The 7721-nt window shown below is 44.5% G+C and overlaps 1 protein-coding gene across 2 annotated transcripts in view; it reads left to right on the top strand.

Annotated features, from left to right (window-relative positions):
- Positions 1-881: 881 nt before the first annotated feature.
- Positions 882-7721, top strand: part of LOC139530635 (protein GREB1-like) — a 62357-nt gene continuing 55517 nt past the window's right edge. For both annotated transcript variants that reach the window (XM_071327218.1, XM_071327216.1), the window contains exon 1: positions 882-1120. The gene's annotated coding sequence lies outside the window, so the exon portion shown is untranslated. The remainder of the gene's footprint in view (positions 1121-7721) is intronic.

Raw genomic sequence — 7721 nt, 5'->3', positions numbered from 1 at the left:
CTAGTTTTCAGGTTACACATCCCTCCCATTAGGCCCCTCTCAGACCACTCCATGACAGTCCTAGCAAAATTCTTGCTTGAGAAATTGCATTTTGCCAAGTAGCTATTTTTGTTTATTTTTGACCATTATAATTCAAAACAATCCCAGTAAGGTACTTAATTGTTACCCAGAAATGATTTGATATTGAGATAGAAATGGCTGCATTGGACCATCAATTCTGTTTAAAATGAAAATGGTGAAAAAACAACGCAAACACGGTTTGATCGAGATTCAAAACATTTCATTTAGCTGTTTTATTTTATTGGCCTTTATTGAATAGAAATAGTTATATTCGATTGCAGAACGCACATGCCATGTGCTGTTAAAGCCTATGTGGGCCTACATGTATGAGGGGGTGCTTGTAGTTCCGACTGACATCCAGCAGATGGAGGGATCGCATCACATAGAGAAAATACCACCTATTACTTACAACAGGTGAGTGAGAGGTAGACTAAGCATTATTATGGTACCCATATGTTTTGCATCTACCCTTCACCTCTGACTATGGCAGTAACATGGGCTAGGCTATTGCATAGGTTAGCCTACCTCATAATTTTCCAAAATGTAGCCTATAATTAGCTTCTTATTGAATATCTACCAATAAACGTTGGTCAACAAGTACCCATAGCATATAACATAGGCGTATATGTAGCCTATATATTGTAAATTAGTATATGGTGCATGCGTTGAGTTCGTTGTAGACTACTTCCGTGAATCGTTCTGTGCAAATATTAGACTGAAATCTTGCCTTCAAAAAATCTTACTTGATTCAAAGTGGTTTAGTCCAGATTACGAATGGCTCCTGTCTTGGAAGATACCACTGTCCGTGTGAAAGGGGTATGAACATTTCATTCAGGGGATCAGGGGATGAGAAGCGTCACCCAGTTTCCCTCGTAGTTTATCTCGCTGACCAGATTTCTCTTGCCCGGTACTTGGTTTACTGACCAGACGACCACCGTACTGATCTGTGACCGCCGCGCGTACGGCTACTCGCAGAGATATGGACCTAATAATTTAATGCTATCGCAACAAGTCGCTATTGTATTTTTTTTTATACCAGCATTATCAGTTTAATTCACAGGTAAGTTGACTTGATCTATTATTAGTGTTTATGTTGAACACGTCGACTCGCGTTACAAATGCGGGTCTTCTCTGACTCCCAATACACAAGGTCCTTGTTAATCTCCTAGACTGTTCTCAAGGCCAGAGTCCTGTATCTCCATCATTGTTCTATGGACAGAGCTGTTGCTGCCAGAAACAGAATCAATACAGTAACAGGGAGATGAGGTCTGTTTTCATCATGCTAGGAAGGGAACCATCCAGTTACATGAGAATATTAGGTGCCAAAGAAAGTAGGATGCTTTGAATCCTCGAGAGATTTAACAAGTAATGTTTCTGTGCTTAGATCAGTACATCATCGGTGTTTGTTCTAGTGTTTGTTGTTGGTATTTATCGGTCATTCCAAAATGGTCAGTCTGGAGTGGACACACTTTTCTGATGGATTATGGCTACCCTCTCGGGTCCCGGTAAAGACTGGGTTGTGTTTGATGGTTTTGTCTATTTGTTTGTTTTTTAAACCTCACTTTACTATGGGCTGTGTCGCAGACAGCCTACACTGAGAAGGAAAGGTGTCTGGAAGAACCTTTTGGGTCGCCACACCAGCGGAACCTTTCTAGTTCAAAAAGTTTCCTTGATGAACCCCTCGGAAAAGGGTCTTCGGGGACCCGTGTGTAAAGGTTAAAACCGGAACCTTTTTGTGATGGGAAGGGTTACATTTTGAACCTTTTTAATAATATATTGTAGATCCTTTCAGATTGGACTTGTGGCTTATTATTTTTGGACACCGTTAGTGTAAATGTCATTACGGTTCGTGTTAAGTTTGTACACAGCAAATTAAAAATGACCTTGAATATTGATAGCATTTTACATATTATTATTACTCCCCAACTTTTTATCTTGTCTCATCACTGAAACTCCCCAACAGGCTTGGGAGAGGCGAAGGTGGAGTCATGTGTCCTCCTAAACATGACCCGCCTAACCGCGCTCCTTAATTCAAACCCGCCAGCTTAACCTGGAAGCCAGCCGCACCAATGTGTCGGAGGAAACACTGTTCAACTGGCGACCGGGGTCAGCACGCAGGCACCCGGCCCACTAGAGTGCGATGAGCTAAGTAAAGCCCCACTGGCAAAACCCTCAGCAACCCAGACTACGCTGGGCCAATTGTGTGCCGTACTATGAGACTCCCGGCCACGGCCGGTTGTGTCACAGCCAGGGAATTAACCCGGGTCTGTAGTAATGCCTCTAGCACTTCGATGCAGTGCCTTTAGAGTGTTGTGCCACTCGGCAGAGCCCTCATTTTAGCCTCCAACACATAGCCTCCAACACTCTACTCAGCAAATTGGATGCAGTCTATCACAGTGCCATCCGTTTTGTCACCAAAGCCCCATATACTACCCACCACTGTGACCTGTATGCTCTCATTGGCTGGTCCTCGCTACATATTCGTCGCCAGACCCACTGGCTCCAGGTATTCTATAAGTCTTTGCTAGGTAAAGCTCCGCCTTATCTCAGCTCACTGGTCACCATAGCAACACCCACCCGTAGCACACGCTCCAGCAGGTATATTTCACTGGTCATCCCCAAAGCCAACACTTCCTTTGGCCGCCTTTCCTTCCAGTTCTCTGCTGCCAATGACTGGAACGAATTGAAAAAATCACTGAAGTTGAAGACTTATATCTCCCTCACTAACTTTAAGCGTCAGCTGTCAGAGCAGCTTACCGATCGCTGCAGCTGTGCACAGCCCATCTGTAAATAGCCCATCCAACCAACTACCTCATCCCCATATTGTTTTTGTTTTTCTATTGTGTTATTGACTGTACGTTTGTTTATCCCACGTGTAACTCTGTGTTGTTGTTTTTGTCGCACTGCTTTGCTTTATCTTGGCCAGGTCGCAGTTGTAAATGAGAACTTGTTCTCAACTGGCCTACCTGGTTAAATAAAGGTGAACTAAAAAAGAAATCAAATCCATTTGACATATTCTAATATAATATTAATAATATTAACATGTCTGATGACATATAGTCATAAAGTGGGGTAACACTTTACGTGGATAGTCCATCTGTAGATGCTCCACAGACTATCAGTAACATTTCAACTATCTACTAACCCTAACTCTAACCCTTACCCTAACCTTTACCCTAACCCTTATTCTAAACTTAACCCTAACCATAGCAAACAGTTGCTTATAAACAGATAGTTTGTTGATAATATGACCATCGGTAGAGCATCTACAGATAGACAGTCCAGACTATCCAAATAAAGTGTGTGCTAAAGGGGTGACTATTCATACATTGGGATTTGAATAGGCTCCTGAGGTACTCATACACCTCTGTTAGCCTCACTGAAGCTACACAACAGTCAGTGTTCAATCTTAACATGTGATAACAATACAACAGAACACATGAACAGGAAGGACATTTACTCTCACGGGTGGTGAAAACAAAACCGATCTTAAAACTACGCCCCTACGAAGCCACGCCTCCACTCCAGGGTTCCTCCAGGAACCGGTTGCTACATTGAACTATTAAAGGTTCCTTCATGAACCCCTCAACTAACTGAAGATGTCAATATGAACCATTGACTAGCAATGGATCCTTGATGAACTCCAGGGTTCCTCGAGTCACCATTAATTTTAAGAGCGCAGGATGAGACAGAGCTTTTGTGAGATAGTGGTAGATTTGTAATAGTCTAGCAGTCATTATGTATTTTGCAGGCCTATTGTATGAGTGTCACTGAGGCGCAACGAGTCCTATTTACACTAGAGTGAGATTACAAACCCTCATCGGGGGATGGGAGGGAGAGAGAGAGAGAGAGAGAGTAGGAAAATGGAGGGAGGGGGCAAGATGGTACGAAAGGGAAGAGAGAGGACGGGGAGAGAAGCGGCAGCGAAAAGAGAGCAAGAAGACAGTTGGTAAGAAAGGAGAGAACGAGGGGGAAGAAAGACCAGGGAAAGTTTGAGTCTGAGAGAGGGAGATAGCAAGGAAGCAATGTACCATTCTAGGACTAATGAGCTGTAGCAAAGATTCCATGTCATAGTAAGTATCATTACGGTTTGATTTCTTTCAAGATACAAACAGGTAGCTCAGAGAGAGCCCGGGAACAGAATCTCGTATTCCAGCCCTCTATCCCAAATTCCTTGTCTTGTATTCCCTATTCCATATCCATACCCACCCCGGGCAGCTTGTGTCCCTGGATAGGCACATTGATCCATGTAGCTATTGAGGAGATGGTGAAAGACAGTGTTTATTTACAGTCATTGATCAGTAAAGTTGTAGCATCTGCTAAACTGGACTCCCATTCCCATCGCACTGAGGAGTTGGCTTCAGAGCATTCAGCTCCGTTTCAAAGAACTGCCTGCTGCCACATTCGCCATTCACACTGCTGACACCTCTCTCGCTCAACAACAAAAAAAACACACGCGCACGTGCACACACAAACACACAAAGAAACACACGCACACACACAAAGAAACACATACACACAAAGAAACACACACACACACACACACACATACACACACACACCAATACACACACACAAAGAAACACACAGAGGGAGCAGCTCTGAATGCATCTGGCTGTGCCGGTAATGTGGTCCTGTAGTGAGAGGTTAGGACTGTGTGTGAGTGTCAGCGAGCGTGCAGGGGTTAGAGGTTAGAGGTTAGAGGAGAATGGGTTGGTGGTATGTGGGCCAGTCCTGAGAGAACAACCACTGGCTATCTCTCTGACCCTTGACCTTCTACCCATGACCCCTGGAAGAGGCCTTTTGTATCCACTGAGCCGACAGGACAGCAGAGCGCACGTGCGTGTGCGTGTGTGTGTGTGTGTGTGTGTGTGTGTGTGTGTGTGTGTGTGTGTGTGTGTGTGTGTGTGTGTGTGTGTGTGTGTGTGTGTGTGTGGAGGGGTTTTGGGGTCCCATCAAAGCTCTGCCCAAACATTGTTATCTGGACTCACCCTTTGACCTCTTGTCTTGAAATGAACCTTGTGGGAGGTCTGTGTGTGTATGTGTGTAATGTAGGCCCTGCTCTCCCCCTGTAGATGGATAATGTTTGTGTTTGCTCTTCTGAACTTCTCCCTCCCACACCACCAGTCAGATAGCACTGGTTTACTGAGTGTCTAAAGAAACACAAACATACACACCACACACACACACCACACACACACACACACACACACACACACACACACACACACACACACACACACACACACACACACACACATGTTCTTCTATTCTTGTGGGGACCTAAAATGTATTTCCCTTAAAAATCCTAACCTCTAACCTTAAACCTAACCCTAAACCTAACCACTAGCCCCTTACCCTAACCCTAACCCTAATTCTTACCCTAACCCTAATTCTAACCCTAAACCTAACTCCTAACCCTAAACCTAACCACTAGCCCCTTACCCTAACCCTAACCCTAATTCTTACCCTAACCATAATTCTAACCCTAAACCTAACTCCTAACCCTAAACCTAACCACTAGCCCCTTACCCTAATTCTTAACCTAACTATAATTCTAGGGAGGGAGAATTTTCCTTGTTTTACTATCCTTGTGGGGACTTTTGGGGGATTTTAGGTCCCCACAAGGATAAAAGAACCAACCCCCCCCCCACACACACACACACACCTCAGGGCTAAAGCCTCTAATGCTCTTTTCCTCCTCCCCTCTGCTCTTTAGAGGGTCAATGAAAGTGCCTGGTCTCTGTGGTTGTTATGTGAGAACACTCACAGGACAGAGATCCCACCCTGGCCCGGCCTACTCTCATCTATATGCTGCATTCTTAGCCTTTATTTAAACCAGGATGTCCCATTGAGGGCATTGGATAACTCTTTTCCAAGGGACACCTGGGTCCATATCCACTAAGCATCTTAGAGTAGGATGGCTGATCTAGGATCTGTCCATATAATCGTATTCAGTCATAGACTGTTCTCTCTGCTATCGCACGGCAAGCATACCGGAGCGCCAAGTCTAGGTCCAAAAGGCTCCTTAACAGCTTCTACCCCGAAACTATAAGACTGCTGAACAATTAATCAAATGGCCATTGGACTGTTTACATTGACCCCCCCCCCCCCCCCCCCCCCCTTTTGTTTTTACACTGCTGCTACTCGCTGCTAATCATCTAGTATCTTATTATCTAAATAGTCACTTTGCCCTTACCTACATGTACAAATGGCCTCGACTAACCGGTACTCCCTGTATATAGCCTTGTTATTGTTATTTTATTGTGTTACTTTTCATTACATTTTTTACTGTAGTTTATTTAGTCCTTTTTTTTTTTTAACTCTATTTCTTGAACTGCCTTGTTGGTTAAGGGCTTGTAAGTAAGGATTTCACAGTAAGGTCTCCACCTGTTGTATTTGGTGCCTGTGACAAATAACAATTGATTTGATTCGATTCATAATGATCTAAAAGGCTAAACTGATTCTAGATCAGCACTATTCTAAGACACTATCTGCATACGGGCCCTGACCAAGAAAGCAGCTCTAGTATAAAACAGAACCTGTCATAGCAAAGGCAGTACAGTATGAAGATATGCAGAATCTGCTTCTCCAATAGAAATCCCCGATCACACTTGTAGGCGGTGTCATGGCGATATTAGCTGGCAGAAACACTTCATCGGCTCTAACGGTCGTGTCGCGACGAACTGCGCATGTGCAGGCCGTCAAACGAAAGGCACTTTTTATGATATAAAGCTGTTTTTGACAGAAATGAAAACGTGTCAGTTTGTCACTTTTACGAAGTTGTAGTAATGACCAGTTCAGCTACTTAACACATTGGCTTTGAATCAAGGTTTTGCCTTTTAGAATTTGAGAAAATGAACAACTAAGGACACATTTGTCACTTCTCCCAATTGACTTGCCAAACCCCAAACCCCGGTCTGGTCAGTCGAGTCTGCTTTACGACGCCTTCCTGGAAGTATCGCGATGTTGCGCCTCGTTTTTGGGAAATCTCTGTGGGCACACTACTAGCCGTCTAGCCAAAACACTGTGATCAGAGGCTGCGGTCAAGAAACGAGCATAAGCCACATAGTTCCTCTTCATGTCTCTTTTTCTAGCAGCCTCTTAGTTGGCATTTTAGAATGCTCATGGGGGGATATTTAAATGGGTTTACCATAATAACACTTTTCAACACTAATTCCTTACAGTTTATGTGGCACAGAGGACCAACAACAGAACATACATTTGACTTCCTTATGAATGTAATGGTAGCGAAGCATTAAGAGTGCTACCCATGTTTTAACTAACTGTGATTTTCACATCTACCATAGAGAGGGTTTTATGAAGGTCCGTCAGTATTCAAGTCGCTACTATTGATTGGCTGCACCTCTACTCTGGGGTGTGAGGTGAGGACAGTGGAAAAGCATATTTCTAAGCGCTGTTTGACGTGGGGGGTGTAGAGGCTCCTAAATACAAGACTGAAGTGTGTGTGACAGAGAGTGGGGTGGGGCGGGGGGGGGGGGGGGGGGGGTCATGAACAGACACAATAGTGCTGCTGCTCTCCCCTGGGAAAAGAAAGGAGGGGAAGAGAGGGAGGCGATGGGGAGGAGGGGAGGATGAAAGAAAGTGCCACCTCCCTGTCAGGGGGTGAGGAAGGGGGGAGTGTGGGGCTTCTTAAGACC

Source organism: Salvelinus alpinus, chromosome 9 (genome assembly GCF_045679555.1).
Source record: "Salvelinus alpinus chromosome 9, SLU_Salpinus.1, whole genome shotgun sequence".
Classification (NCBI taxonomy): Eukaryota; Metazoa; Chordata; class Actinopteri; order Salmoniformes; family Salmonidae; genus Salvelinus; species Salvelinus alpinus.
This window is presented reverse-complemented; position numbering and strand designations above follow the sequence as displayed.